Source organism: Salmo salar, chromosome 17, assembly GCF_965601325.2.
Source record: "Salmo salar chromosome 17, fSalSal1, whole genome shotgun sequence".
In the NCBI taxonomy this organism is placed as follows: Eukaryota; Metazoa; Chordata; class Actinopteri; order Salmoniformes; family Salmonidae; genus Salmo; species Salmo salar.
In genome coordinates, this window is record NC_138307.1 from 56,232,268 (window position 1) to 56,248,878 (window position 16,611).

General features: G+C 42.7%; 1 pseudogene across 1 annotated transcript; it reads left to right on the forward strand.

Annotated features, from left to right (window-relative positions):
- The first annotated feature begins 987 nt into the window (after positions 1-987).
- Positions 988-15,700, forward strand: LOC106576196 (store-operated calcium entry regulator STIMATE-like; annotated as a pseudogene). The gene is made up of 8 exons (XR_014381182.1): positions 988-1,763; positions 3,198-3,246; positions 3,456-3,551; positions 3,886-4,007; positions 5,567-5,679; positions 6,468-6,551; positions 8,624-8,752; positions 14,012-15,700. The product of XR_014381182.1 is annotated as a store-operated calcium entry regulator STIMATE-like (transcript).
- Positions 15,701-16,611: the final 911 nt, after the last annotated feature.

Sequence of the window (16,611 nt, forward strand, 5' to 3'; positions counted from 1 at the left end):
CTCCCAAATTCATCTAGCCTGCCTTGAAAATGAACATGGAGTAGGCCTATCATAAACCATTGGATTTAATAAAATGCCATAGTCCTATTGCAAACCCATAGGCTATGGCTATAGATTGAATACGTTATTAATCAGTAATTAATTAGATTCCAACTCCCTCATTCCATAACTGGACAATGGTGGCTTCATGACTAGGTCCTGGCCATTCAAAGTCGGTTTTGCTTATTAACACTAGAAAGGATCCCACTTTGAGCCAATGAGCAGTTATTCTGACAGCAAAATAACAGTCATATAAATATATTTCATATACTATTGCAAAAATAATAATTTGGTTGTGTGTTATGAAGGCTTGGGTAACATTAGAATATGTTACCCAATAAAACAAATAAAATATCATTTTCATTGGTTTATGTTAGTGTAGGATATCCGTGTTGCACATGGACCAGTTATTCTTGGAAAAGGTGATATTTTGAAATAGAGCTCATCTCTTCAATTTTTAGAGTTATTTGGAAAAGGTAAGTGCTTTGGAAACCTCAGATTCTAATCTTTCTGATACTATATAGAAGTCAAAAGGTCTTACCTGCATGTAACTCTGTAGGAGCCTCAGAGGATTTGAAAAAGTCACTTTCGGGTGCTCTGTTTCCCTGCCTCTGTGTCAATTCCAACTAAACTGCATAAACTGCACTCTTTTCATATTCAATTTGACAATTGACAATATTTTTTACCATCACACTATTGTCAATTTAATATTGTCTTTAGGCTAAATCTATTATTAGATTTGTGAAATTATTTTCAATATAGTTTATGTGTAGTTTAGATGGGCCATCATCAGCTAAGCAGGCTGACTGCTGGTGAATGACTGGCGGTGAATGAGCGGTAGAAAGAAATACATGTCATTTTAAAACTGGATTTAACACAAATTCTGTTTCTGAAATCGAAATTCTAAAAACAAATGTATGCGATAAATAGACTTATTTAGGCATTAGTTTAAAAATGGCAGAAACATTTAAATGTAATTAATATGAAGTCAGAATGTTAAATCCACTATTGTTATCTCTCATCATGTGTAGAACACATCATCTGACTGCTGTATTGTAGATAATTCATATAACAAAGGTCGTCCATTTAGATGAAATTATAGCCTAAACTCTATACATGTGATTAGAACATGGTAACTGTTAAAGAGCATTTCAAATGGCGCTTGGGACATTGGATGGCCCCCTACTGCGGAGACAGGGGCGCGTGACCGCAATTAACAAAAGGAACAAAGACCGCCTGAGCTCGCACAGATCCACGGAATTCAACAGCAGGAGGTGACGTCAGAATCCCGTATTTTGCAGTTGATATGGAGTAGAACATTTAACCCTGTCCCTAACTTTAATTTTGGGTGACTTTTTTTTTTCTCCCGCAAAATACTTTTGTATTAACTTGGCGAGAGAGACATTGAGCAGTGATAGCATGGCAAATTCGTTTAGTTTTTTCTTGAGATTGGAAGGCTCCTGGATTTCTCATCGCGAACAACAGGGGAAGTTCCCCCTGTCCTTTGTCTGCTTCGGGTGTTTTTAAAGTCGACATGGACATTTACGGATACAATGGTGTTTTTCTGGTCAAAAGACTGTTTAATAATGCGGTTTTTGAGATTTCGAATATGTCAGACATTACGAAGGAGAACCCTCAGGGATGCGATAACGGGGCTTTGACAAACAGATTCGGAGTCTTGATTCAAGGGTTGCTGGCCATAGTTGCCTTCAGCACATTGATGGGTGAGTATCTTTCAGAAGAGAACGTAACAATGTATAATTGATGGGTGAGTATAATTGTATAGGATAACTTATTGTTTCGAAATAGCAGATCATGTTTAAAATAAAATACTTAGAAATCACTTTTAAAGGGAAAATCAAGGGTCTACTCAGCCAAGAGCTGCTCTGGTATCCACTTACTCTCCATCTGTGAGCACGTGGCAGTTTGTTTGTTTATGCTATTTGACGTTTCTATCCGATAGGCTGCTGTTCCACTTTATAAGGCAGATAATAAATATATAATTATATTATAATTCATTTAAATAGTCTATTATAAGAATGTTTCCCATATCCTTTTTATGTGCTAAGTTTTAAATATTCAGCGCCATGCGTAGCCAAATATCATCAGTGGCCCATCAACACAAATGTAAACGATCTCGAATGTTTCCTATAACTATTAGACTATTGTATATTCATAAACTATCCTTCAACGATAAACTACTGGTAAACAATCTACAAACCCATTTCATTTGTATTATTCTTATTATTGAAATGCCTCTTCAAGACAGGGGTGAACGTTTATGGTCTATGATGGAGCAAACTATTTTGAGAGGGTGGTCATAAAATCCTACAGAATACATCCATGCCTTTTTGAATATAAGAGAATAGGCTGTCTATATCTCTATCTACAGTGAGATTACATTTTGTAGTCATGTACTTTACAACAGAGGGATTTATGACAGAAAGGGGTCAGACTCTAAAGGAGAGTGGAGGATCAAATAGCTTTGACCTCCTCGCAGTACTTATTAGTAAGAAGATCAGTATTTAGCTGTGTGTGCGTGTAAGTACTGCGTCAGACAGAGTACCCAAGTCTGTTAATATATTACTGAAAATCAAGGGTCTACTCAGCCAAGCGCTGCACTCAATGCCTCTCCTCCGCTTGCCAAGATGCATCCATCTTTGTTTAGAGTCCTCTTCCTCTTGGCTATTTTGGTGACTTCCTCCCATTGACAGACCACTGGCCCCACCTTTTGCGTGCCAGAGTTCTTGGATACAGTTGCTATCATTTTATGCCAGGCACCAATTCTGGCTTTGCATTCTAACCTTCAGATAGTTTTTGGGTGATAATGAGTCAAACTGCAGCCACAACATGATGTTGGTATGTGAACAGTCACACACTCAGACCTTGTGTTAGATGGGTAGAGAGGAACAGTGGGTTCCTGTAAGGCACGTAGCCCTGAGCTACCAGTGTCCTGATGGGGATGGGTGGACTGAGGGAGCATGTGGTTCTGACTTGTTCCATTCTTTATCCATCTCTCCTGGACCCACAGAGGTCATGTACATTCACAAAGATAGGATTTTTCACTCTTCTATGGCTGTCTCTCTCTCTCTCTCTCTCTCTCTCTCTCTCTCTCTCTCTCTCTCTCTCTCACTGCGTCTCTCCATCTCTCTCTACAGTGAAGAGGTTCCGTGAGCCCGTAGGGATCAGAAGACCATGAAGGATCTGGTAAGAGACCGGTGTTTTTATTTCTATTTCTTATCAGAGACTGTGTCAAACCCCCAGGGAAGAACAGGAGACCATCGGTTGATCACATGGCTGAGGATCAAAGATTCTATTAGATTTAGAGATGTCAATGTTTGCTGCTTGACTTATATATCTGGCTATTACAAGTCACCATGGTGATGACCATCCTACATTTCACCCCATCTCTACAGGTTTTACGACATGTCCAAGCAGGCCATTGGTGCTCTCTTCATCCACTTCGCCAACGTGTTCCTCTCCAACCTCACAGAAATGAACCCCTGTTCCCTGTGGGTCCATAGCTGTGATTGGGCAGGTTGGCAGAAACAACCTTCCAATCTGAAGTCTCAACCAATCATTATGATAAATAAGATGTTCTATTGTGACATACAGCAGACAGGTGCAGTGAAATGTGTTGTTTTACACGGTCAACCATAGTAGTATGGTAGCCCTAATGCAAATTAAGTGATAAGTGCCTTGCTCAAGGACACAATGGCAGATTTTGCACCTTGTCGGCTCGGGTATTCCAACCACTGAACTTTCGGTTACTGGCCCAACACTCTAACCGCTAGGCTTGCTGCCCCATGTCAAATCACTGACTCACTTCCTGGTGGATTTCCACAGGTATCTGATTAACTTCCTGCTTGATGCCACGCTAGGCGTGCTGGTCATCTGGGCGGGGGTCAAGGTTGTCTCCAGGATCGTGGAGTACAAGCAGTTCACACTGCTCACCTTTGGAGAATACGGTGAGTCTCCTAGACATCTGTTTAGGTTGTGTCAAATGTTCGGAGGTTGACCAAAGCACAGACAGCTACTGTTCTGTGACTGTGTTGTTGGAGAGGGTTGTGTCAGTTCATTTTCAGAATAGTTCAGGAAGGTTGACACTTCTTCCTTTCACCACAGGAGGCCGCTGTAGGCTCATGAGAATATTGCATGAAAAACATCCTCCGATTGCGGCACTCGCTCCGTCAGTCTGTTAATCTACCGTATTCCACAAAGTCATTTTCTACTGCATCTGCGCTTGGTTCTGTTTCATGCTGGTTTTTCCATTGATTATTATGATCCACCGGATTGTAAATGCAGCTGTGCCATGACCACTGGCCAAATGTTTTAGTGGGCTTTAGTTTCCATCCGATCTGTATCGCTCTCTCTCTGTGTGGGGACCTTTCCCCCAAAAGCCTGCTACAAATACTGTCCCTCTGTCATAACTATTGGTCCTGAAAACGAAACAAATAGTCAAACATTTAGCTGTTTGTGTAGAGTTAGTTACAAATCCATTCTGTCCCTCTTAAAGAGCTGAACAACAACCACATGCTGTGTCTCTCATATACCCTTCTCTCCGCTGTCTCACTTCTCCCTCTGTCTCTTTGTCTCTCGGTCTCGCTGTCTCTCTCTCGTCTGTTTCTCTCATATACCATTCTCTCCGCTGTCTCACTTCTGTCTCTTTGTCTCTCGGTCTCGCTGTCTGTCTCTCTCGTCTGTTTCTCTCATATACCCTTCTCTCCGCTGTCTCACTTCTCCCTCTGTCTCTTTGTCTCTCGGTCTCGCCGTCTGTCTGTCTCATCTATTTCTCTCATATACCCTTCTCTCCGCTGTCTCACTTCTCCCTCTGTCTCTTTGTCTCTCGGTCTCGCTGTCTGTCTCTCTCGTCTGTTTCTCTCATATACCCTTCTCTCCGCTGTCTCACTTCTCCCTCTGTCTCTTTGTCTCTCGGTCTCGCCGTCTGTCTCTCTCATCTGTTTCTCTCATATACCCTTCTCTCCGCTGTCTCACTTCTCCCTCTGTCTCTTTGTCTCTCGGTCTCGCCGTCTGTCTCTCTCATCTGTGTCTCTCATATACCCTTCTCTCCGCTGTCTCACTTCTCCCTCTGTCTCTTTGTCTCTCGGTCTCGCTGTCTGTCTCTCTCCTGTCTCACTTCTCCCTCTGTCTCTTTGTCTCTCGGTCTCGCTGTCTGTCTCTCTCGTCTGTCTCTCTCGTCTGTTTCTCTCTGCTGTGTTCCCAGGTGTAGAGTGTTGGTTAATGACAGAGACATGTTCCTGTCTGTGTACACTGAGATGACAGCGAGATGCAAATAGTACACTTGGGACATGTTTAGACCAGCACACTGAGTTTGTGGGTGCTTGTCTGTGTGTATGAATGCCTCTATGGGGTCAATGTGTGGTTGTGGCAGTCTGGTGTCATCCTCTTTATGGCTGATCTTCCGTAGGTGACGATCTGAGTCCGTTGGTTAATGTATGTGGTTGCAGTGTGATCACTGTGTGGTCATTAAATGGTCATTAAGGAATGGTCTGTTCTGTCTGACCAGGTGACCCTCCCCAGGCCGCAGCGTGGCTCGTTCAGTGTGGTGTCTACCTTCTCATCATGGTCCTGGAGAAGAGTGTAGTCAGCTTGGTACTGCTCATTCCCGGATGGACCAACGTGAGTAGGCCTACAGTACTCACAACCACCTGCTCCAGGGACATGGGCTAACCCAGATCCTGAGAGAACTGAGAGACTACCCACTCGAGGGAGAGAGCGGAAGTGTCAATCATGTTCTTTCTTCTCGGTTCTGTGTTTGAAATCTCTGGTGACAATTTGAAGTCAACAAAGTCAAGGCTGAAAAAGAAAGGGAGGATGAAAGGTTTTGGAGAGAACAAAGAGAAATAGTTGTCCTTTGAACAGAATGGGAACATTGACCTTCAGCCAAATGAATATCATTCGGCCCCTGGGACTAGAGTCTTTAGACAATTTGTTTGGTTGGTTATTTGTTTGAGGCTGTGGATCTCCTGCTCAAACCTTCTTTGTGTTTTATGATCGTTGTTGCTCTGTTCACTGCTCCTCACTTGAAGAGGGTGGTTTAGTTTTTTTCAGTACATTTCTTTTGGACACTGGGGCTTTTTCTCAGGGAGGAAGGCGACCGGGGGGGGGGGGGGGGGGGGCTACGTGTCTAACAGGAACCCATTAACATACTGTAGCTCATTCCAGACAAATAGAATACTTTGAGCTTTTTTCTCTCTCTGACATGGTGAATACCACATAATCATCACATTAGCTCCAATCTCACACATGTTACACAGTAGAAAGCCAAAGAGATGCTCTTTCTATTACAGTGAACAATATTGACGATCTAAATGTCATTGTCTTTTGTGCAACGCGTCTGATATTTTGCCCTGCACAAATTGAAAGTGTGTGTTGTGACGCTGTTTGTCTGCGCGCTGCTGTTCCAGCTGCAGTCTGTGTTGCTGGACTACATCCCTAACCCACAGGTGGACCTTGTGTTGGTCATGCTCATCGTGCCCGTCATTGTCAACGTGAGTCTCAACCAACCTGCAATAACACTGCATAATGTTGTGTATATGTCAGAGGAGGCTGCTGAGGGGAGGATGGCTCATAATAATGGCTGGAATGGAGTGAATGGAAACCATGTGTTTTCTGATACTGTTCTATTCATTCCATTCCAGCCATTACTATGAGCCGTCCTTCCCAATTAAGGTACCACCAACCTCCTGTGGTATATGTAAACTCAGCAAAAAAAGAAAAGTCCTCTCACTGTCAACTGTTTATTTTCAGCAAACTTAACATGTGTAAATATTTGTATAAACATAACATTCAACAACTGAGACATAAACTGAACAAGTTCCACAGACATGTGACTAACAGAAATGGAATAATGTGTCCCTGAACAAAGGGGGGGTCAAAATCAAAGTAACAGTCAGTATCTGGTGTGGCCACCAGCTGCATTAAGTACTGCAGTGCATCTCCTCCTCATGGACTGCACCAGATTTGCCAGTTCTTGCTGTGAGATGTTACCCCACTCTTCCACCAAGTCACCTGCAAGTTCCCGGACATTTCTGGGGGGAATGGCCCTAGCCCTCACCCTCCGATCCAACAGATTCCAGACGTGCTCAATGGGATTGAGATCCAGGCTCTTCGGTGGCCATGGCAGAACACTGACATTCCTGTCTTGCAGGAAATCCCGCACAGAACGAGCAGTATGGCTGGTGGCATTGTCATGCTGGAGGGTCATGTCAGGATGAGCCTGCAGGAAGGGTACCACATGAGGTAGGATGATGTCTTCCCTGTAACGCACAGCGTTGAGATTGCCTGCAATGACAACAAGCTCAGTCCGATGATGCTGTGACACACCGCCACAGACCATGACGGACCCTCCACCTCCAAATCGATCCCGCTCAAGAGTACAGGCCTTGGTGTAATGCTCATTCCTTCGATGATAAACGCGAATCCGACAATCACCCCTGGTGAGACAAAACTGTGACTCGTCAGTGAAGTGCACTTTTTGCCAGTCCTGTTGGGTCCAGCGACGGTGGGTTTGTGCCCATAGGCGACGTTGTTGCCGGTAATGTCTGGTGAGGACCTGCCTTACAACAGGCCTACAAGCCCTCAATCCAGCCTCTCTCAGCCTATTGCGGACAGTCTGAGCACTGATGGAGGGATTGTGCGTTCCTGGTGTAACTCGGGCAGTTGTTGCTGCCATCCTGTACCTGTCCTGCAGGGGTGATGTTCCGATGTTCTGATCCTGTGCAGGTGTTGTTACACGTGGTCTGCCACTGCAAGGATGATCAGCTGTCCATCCTGTCTCCCTGTACCGCTGTCTTAGGCATCTCACAATACGGACATTGCAATTTATTGCCCTGGCCACATCTGCAGTCCTCATGCCTCCTTGCAGCGTGCCTAAGGCATGTTCACACAGATGAGCAGGGACCCTGGGCATCTTTCATTTGGTGTTTTTCAGAGTCAGTAGAAAGGCCTCTTTAGTGTCCTAAGTTTTCATAACTGTGACCTTAATAACCTTCCGTCTGTAAGCTGTGTCTTAACGGCCGTTCTACAGAAAAATGACATACTAAGAAAAATAACAATAGCCAATCAAAAGTGGGTTAAGGAGCGTTGTTAGGCAGAAACTTCTGTGCGGGAAAGCATAGTATAAGACAGTCTCCTCAAAATGTTTGGGCCTCTTTAGTGTCCTAAGTTTTCATAACTGTGACCTTAATAACCTTCCGTCTGTAAGCTGTGTCTTAACGGCCGTTCTACAGGTGCATGTTCATTAATTGTTTGTGGTTCATTGAACAAGCATGGGAAACATTGGTTAAACCCTTTACAATGAAGATCTGTGAAGTTATTTTGATTTTTACGAATTATCTTTGAAAGACAGGGTCCTGAAAAAGGAATGTTTATTTTTTGCTGAGTTTAGTATCCCAGACAGTGCATAAAGCTTGTATTTTTGGATAGAAAACCTGCATGAAGTTTACAGAATGCAGTATGTAGGCTTACTAGGCTACACTGATTGTACATTACATGGCCATTCTGCGTCCACCACTGCACCAGTTGTACTGACTGAGTTTGTTCTCTGTGTGACCCTCTGTAGTCCATCATGTTCTGGGTGGTGGACAGTCTGATGATGAGGAAGTACAAGTACAAGAGCCTGGATGACTCCTGTGACCCCTCGACCAAGGTCAACTCCACGGCGCTGTGGGTTACTGGCGACGAGTCACAGGTGAGAGTCAGTTAACTAGAGATGTCCCCGACAAAAAAAGAAAAAATAGGGCGACTGAAAGACCCATCGATTGGTCAACATTTTAAAACGTGTGTTTTTCTCTCTCTCATATATATATAGAAACACCCTATGTGTTTTAATAAAATCACCTATATGCATTGAGCTTGTCTGATGCTTTAAGCTCACCGTTTGATGAAATAAGGCACAAATGACTGAAGAGGTCAGAGATCAAGATAACCAGAAGAAAAACTTCACCTCCTCCCGCTCTTAATGGTTTTTCCAGATTCTGCCGTTACTCTCCTGAAGTTGCTGGTAATAGGCTACACAAGGAGTCGGCAACATTTCTTATGTGGAATGACCATTTATCTTACCATTTCTACCGATCTGCGTGTCTGTTATAGTTTTCATATGCACATTTTTTGTGGAACAGTTTCATTTATAAAAACATCTTCATACCTCAAAATAATTGTCATGTGGTTAATCAGAATTCTATCTAAATGAAAATGATACAAACCTAAAAAGTAACTTATATTTCCATTTCCAACTATATAAAAATAGCCTATAAAACCAACAAATAAAAACATTGCTGCCTGCAGGTAGAAAATGTCCTGATGAAAATAAATAAATATCCTATTAACCACATTGGCTACGCATGACCTGTCTGCAGTGAACATTGAAAAATTGTATCAACTATTTACTTGGGTCTGGCCTGAAACTCCTTGCAACATTGTATAAAATATCTTGGGCCCTCAAAGTTGTCCATGCTAGTGAGCTCGGGACAAACACAGCTGTAGGCTATTTGCGTAAGGGATAAGAAGAAATCAGTTTGGCCTATTTTTTCCACTGGATCAGAGCATGACATATTTCCCTTTCACGCTGACTGGTTATTGAAAGGGAGAGAGCTGGAAAGATTTTTTTAAATACATTGAGGAATTGTCATTTTCAATGGATGTAAAAACATACTTTGTTTGCTTTCTGTTTGAGGTGAAGAACACATTACCTTGAGAAGCTCTACAGCTCATTAGTGGTTGTGCATTAAGCCAATCAGAAATACTATCATATCCTAATAGAGGTCGACCGATTAATCGGAATGTCTGATAAATTAGGGCCGATTTCAAGTTTTCATAACAATCGGTAATCGGCATTTTTGGACACCGATCATGGCCGATTACATTGCACTCCACGAGGAGACTGCGTGGCAGGCTGACTACCTGTTACGCGAGTGCAGCAAGGAGCCAAGGTAAGGTGCTGGCTAGCATTAAACGTATCTTATAAAAAACTATCAATCTTAACATAATCACTAGTTAACTACACATGGTTGATGATATTACTAGTTTATCTAGCTTGTCCTGCGTTGCATATAATCGATGCGGTGCCTGTTAATTTATCATTGAATCGTAGCCTACTTCGCCAAACGGGTGATTTAACAAGCGCATTCGCGAAAAAAGCACTGTCGTTGCACCAATGTGTACCTAACCATAAACATCAACGCCTTTCTTAAAATCAATACACAAGTATATATTTTTAAACCTGCATATTTAGTTAATATTGCCAGCTAACATGAATTTCTTTTAACTAGGGAAATTGTGTCATTTCTCTTGCGTTCTGTGCAACAGAGTCAGGCCATATGCAGCAGTTTGGGCCGCCTGGCTCGTTGCGAACTGTGAAGACTATTTCTTCCTAACAAAGACAGCCAACTTCGCCAAACGGGGGATGATTTAACAAAAGCGCATTTGCGAAAAAAGCACAATCGTTGCACGACTGTACCTAACCATAAACATCATAAACATAGCGAGCCAAGCCTAATCGCCCAACGTCAGTGCCCGACCTCACTAATGCTCTTGTTGCTGAATGGAAGCAAATCCACGTAGCAATGTTCCAACATCTAGTGTAAAGTCTTCCCAGCAGAGAGGAGGCTGTTATAGCTGCAAAGGGAGGACCAACTCCATATTAATGCCCATGATTTTGAAATGAGATGTTTGACTAGCAGGTGTCCACATACTTTTGGTCATGTAGTGTATATTTGCTACTGCTTGACTAAAATATCTTAGTTGACCAACAGTCTATCGGCAAAACAATCGACCAGTCAAATAATTGGCGTCAGCCCTACAGTTAACCATAAGAGGGGACTGCAGATCTGAGTGCTACTGCTCTGTGGGATCATGAAGGGACACCGTTTGATGATAAAACATTAAAGCCCATGGGCATAAAAGAGACTTTCCCACCAAACATCACCGTAACACTCCACATCCCAATGGGACACTGGCTAAAGATGTGTTTGTTGAGAAAGAAAAGAAACGGGATGTGTGAGAGAGGTTTGTCACAGTGATTTAGCCTGTCTGCACCTGTTTTATGTGGGCTTCCCCCCTACAAACACACACACACACACACACACTGCTCTCTGGGTCGGTCTAAAGGGCAACTGGCCCACAGTTACTGTCAAGGAAAGACTAAGTCATGGAAAATCCCCCTTTCTTCTCCTCTCCCCCTTTCTCTCCATTTTTGTTTGTTTCTCTCTTTGTTTTCACCCGTCAATTTGTGGTGGTGTTTCTCTGTGGGTCAGTTATCCGAGTTGGATTGTGCCGTGTGGAATTGAGTCAATGTCTTACTTGTCCCGGTTGTTCTGGAAAATATGAGTATCATAGCAATGTTATTGACATTCCTTGTTTGGCAAGACACGAGTAATGGATGGGATGGCACTAGATCGGCCTGCCAGTTGTCACGTCGTTGAGTCAAGTGTCTTCTGTGTTATTTCATGTTGTAGAGTTGCTCCTAATCTGTTGAGATTGTAGTCTACCGTAAGTGTGTGATCACCTTGTTTCATTGGATCCATTGTGAGAATTGTATTTGGTGAGAGAACAGTATGTGGTGAATAGTGATGTCATTATGATATTAGTTAACTGTCTCCAGTGGGTGTATAGTGTTGGTCTATTTGAGTGGGAAATCATGTACTGTATATTGGAGTAGTGAGACTGTCGACAGAAGCTTCCTGTGTTGGGGAATCAGAGAGAATTGACCTCCTACACAGCAGTCAATGTGTTACTGTACACTCTCCTCTCTCTCGCTCTGTCCTCTCTCTCTCACCCTCTCTCTGGAGTCACAATGATTATGACAGACTGGCAGTGTTGCTCTCTCTCCCTCCTCGTCCCTGGTACTCTGCCAAGCAGCAACAAATCATCCCTTCATCCCGGGAATAAAAGTGACATTTGGAATTAATTTCCATTCAGTGATGTTATGGAAAGCAGAGCGGAGTGGAGGAGGAGAAGAAAGAGGGAGAGAACTATGTCCATGGTAGAGAGGAGGGCATTGATTAGGGAGAGCTGTTGGAGTTTGGTTGGTCAATAGTCTGTGTGCAATGAGTTTGATTTCAGTTCCCGACCTGGTCTGTAGGATAGTGTTGGGGAATGATTTCACCCATGGTCAGCTGTGACCATATGGTGTTCAGAGCAGGCTGTTTACTTTTATCATAAACAGCCAAACATTTAGTTATTTTAGAGCTGTTATGGCCTTTCTGGTGTATGCTGTCAAACTGACTAGTTAAACGCCCTAACATCACCGACCTGTTTCCTTATGGGATGAAACACAGACATAACATCGATAGACATCTTGGTCTGAGTGTACAGTATCTGAATGAAGATGATTTATTTGGGATTGGCCTCATATCGGTGAGAGAGGAAGGCTGGGCAAGCCCCCTTTCTGCCTCTGCTTCTTCCATTACAATAATCTCATCCAAGATGTCTGTATTGCGTGCATGCACACACTACCATAATCTCATCCAAGATGTCTCTGTATCCAGCATTCGAAAAGTATTCGGATAGCTTGACTTTTTCCACATTTTGTTAAATTACAGCCTTATTCTAAAATTGATTATGGAATTTGTTTAAATCAATCTACACACAATACCCCATAATGACAAAGCAAATTTTTTGCAAATATATTAAAAATAGAATAACAGAAATATTCAGACTCTTTACTCAGTACTTTTTGATTACAGCCTCGAGTCTTCTTGTGTATGACGCTACAAGCTTGGCACACCTGTATTTAGGAAGTTTCTCCCATTTCTTCTCCACAGTGATTCAAGCTCTGTCCGGTTGGATGGGGAGCTATTTTCTGCACAGCTATTTTCAGGTCTCTCCAGAGATGTTCCATTGGGTTCAAGTCCGGGCTCTGGCTGGGCCATTCAAGGACATTCAGAGACTTGTCCCGAAGCCACTCCTGCGTTGTCTTCTTTGTGTGCTTAGGGTCGTTGTCCTGTTGGAAGGGGAACCTTCGCCCCAGTCCTGAGCGCTCTGGAGCAGGTTTTCATCAAGGATCTCTCTGTACTTTGCTCCGTTCGTCTTTCCCTCGATCCTGACTAGTCACCCAATCCCTGCCGCTGAAAAACATCCCACAGCATGATGCTGCCACCACCAGGCTTCACCGTAGGGATGGTGCCAGGTTTCCTCCAGACGTGACGCTTGGCATTCAGGCCAAAGAGTTCAGTCTTGGTTTCATCAGACCAGAGATACTTGTTTCTCATGGTCTGAGAGTCCTTTAGTGGCCTTTTGGCAAACTCCAAGCGGGCTGTCGTGCCTTTTACTGAGGAGTGGTTTCCGTCTGGCCACTCTACCATGAAGGCCTGATTGGTGGAGTGCTGCAGAGATGGTTGTCCTTTTGGAAGGTTCTCCTACCTCAACAGAGGAACTATGGAGCTATGTCAGAGTGACCATCGGGTTCTTGGTCACCTCCCTGACCAAGGCCCTTCTCCCCCGATTGCTCAGTTTGGCCGAGCGGACAGCTTTAGGAAGAGTCTTGGTGGTTCCAAACTACTTCCATTTAAGAATGACGGCGGCAACCGTGTTCTTGGGGACCTTCAATGCTGCAGACATTTTTTGGTATTGTGTGTAGATTGATTTGGTATTTTTTTTATTTAATCCATTTTTAGAATAAGGCTGTAACGTAACAAAATGTGTAAAAAGTCAAGGGGTCTGAATACTTTCTGAATGTAATATGGTGGTTTATTATGCCATAAAAGCCTTTCCATAAAGCGTGTGAGGTTCTGGAATTCCGCTATGTTGTGATGATATATGGTGAAGCAGTGGTCTGGACAATATTCCAGACTGGGAATAAAGTGGAATTTTATAGCCTTGGGCTGGAAATAACAGCACACCAGACCTGGACACATCAGCTCATCCTGGCCGACAGCTGCTCACGTATCTGTGTGACGATGTCTGTATGTTTGTGTATCTGTTCCCTGACGTGTTTCTCCCTCATATCCAGGTCCTGTTGCCCGTCGACACAGACGCTGAGGAAGAGGATAGGTCAACAATGGATCCGAGGAGGGTCCCACTCTAGCCTCCCAGTAGTGGGCATAATACCTAGCTGGGTGGAGGTGTAGCTCTGGTATCCTTCTCTACAAGACCCTGACACATACGCTGACCCGCGCCACACACAAACTCGAGCACGGGTGTGTGAATGTACGCTCCTTCCAAATCACAAATCTGCTTTTTTTCATTGTACACATCCCAATGATGTCTTTGATGATGACTTGGCTGTTATGAGGATGTTGAATGTTATATTAACTATGCTTTATGATGGAGGGGGAAAAAAGTCCTTCGCCCTTGCATTCCCTGTTTACCAAAACAACAAGCTTGGTGGGGCTATAAAGTGTCTCGTAATGGAGATAATTAGAGAGTGCAGTGATGATGATGAAAGAGTAAATCTGTCCTCTCTCACGGGGGGATTTTGTGAAAAGGGTGTTTGTTGATCTCCAAAGAGCTCCTTGACATACCGTATCAACTTCTGAAGAGTAGCGGTAAGCTGTCAGTACAATCTCCTCTGTTTTCCTTCATCATACAGAAAACCGCTTAGTTCAAACCTCGACATACAGCATCTAATGGTCTGTAATTAAATACGTTTTGGACCTGTAGTATTTAGTAGAATCCACTACTAGTGTCCTTTCCTCCTTCGCCACTAACAAGTGGAAGGGCTGGATAGTTTCAATCATATGGATTTCACCTATCACGTCCACTCATATCAGTTGTCAGACTATTGTAACTCAGCCGGAGGAGTTGGACCTTGAAGTTGGAAATGTTTTATCTGAGTTGGACTGTAGTGGTCTAGTTTGGAACAGTTCTTCACACTCTCCAGAGGATGTTTAACAAGGTGGAAAATTGTATTCTATGTGGAAAATGGACCAGATCATTTTATATTCCTCATGGATGTCCATTTAGGATTGATTTGGATTTATCCAAATATTTGCAATGTTTCTAATATGATCTAAAGAGCTTTGTGATTTTGAATGTTGTAATGTATTTTCTTATTTCTTTTTTCTATTTGACATATTTTACTGTATTCATATTACTTGTGGTTAAACATGTAGTAATGGGAGATTTCCAAGTGGTATCCCAGAAATGATCACGGTCAATTCGGAGATTACCCGAGATACCAAAATAGTGTTCAGTTAACAATTGTAAATTCATTCTTATAGATCACATTTCTCAATCATTGAGCTGTTAACTCTAACATGAAAATACAGTACTGCCATTTTTGTATTAATTGAATGATGTTCCTGGAACCATTTAATGTCTTAGTGATGTGAAAGATTCTGATTGTGGGACTGTCATTTCATGTGACCTCAAATGTATAGAACAGCTACTGTGAGGACATGTGCCACTTACACTGTTTGCATTTATGCTAATTATTCACTGTAAAAAAAGATCTATAATATATTTTTTATTTAGCATTGCTCCAGTCCATCATGTTTGTGGAAACATCATTTTTAATTGTGACTGAAATAGTTTGAATGTTTAATGGATATCCACTTGAAAGTGCCATGTTGCTATAATATATTCATGATTCATTTATGATACGAGAAAAATGTCTGTTATTTGTCTTAACTGTTGTCACTGTTTGTATTATAATAATTTAAAGTAAAATTGTATAAAAAAACTACCAAACACGTGTGTTGAATTCCTTTGGTGGCTTAGGTCAGCCCGGTGGCCCCTGAGCTCGATGACAGACACCTGAGCGGGACGTGGAGTAGTACACCGCTGTGACCCCAAACTGATGACAGGAGGGATGAGGGGGGTGGTTAGAGAGGGAACTAGTCATTGGGACAGGTAGAGGAGAGGGTTAGTTAGGGGGGTGCCAGGTCAGGGGCGGAAATCCCAGGGGGGACGGGGGGGACACGACACATCCCCATCCTGGGAAAAATATGATTTGTCCCCCCCAATATATCACTGAAACATAACTATGTAATTTAAATAATATTAATAATACGCAATGAAAGCAATTGTGCTGATTATAGACACTTAATAGCGCGTTTTTAAGTTTCAAAAGATTGCGACCCCCCCACCCTTTGCCTCACAATGGTTTGATCCACTGCCAGTTCCTTAGCTTGCTAGGTAACAGAGAGGTCGTATCTACTGTAAGTTAGTGCTTCAAAGTCCCTGTGATAAGGTTAGCGATAAACTGAAATCCAAACTGAACAGAACTACACTCTCTTCTACCATTGTCTTAAATATATTTAATGGTCTCGTTGCAAAAGCTAAATTGTCGCAAGGGAACTTTTATTTTTTTATTTATTTTATTTCACCTTTATTTAACCCGGGTAGCAAAGATTATAGCAAACACCACTGAAACTGAATTGGTGCTCGCTAGCTTTGCAAATTCAGCTATTGTTGGAAGCCAGCCAATATGAAACAAACTATTAAAATTACAAAAGGTTGCAGCATATGTTGTGTAAATGGTGAACTCATACAGCTGTCAACTCTTGTCATTTTAATCCGTTTCACATTTGCTAGCTACCTTTTAGATCGAAGCCCAAATAGAATGATTGAAGATGATAGAAGCCCATCTCCTACTGTAAATAACCTACA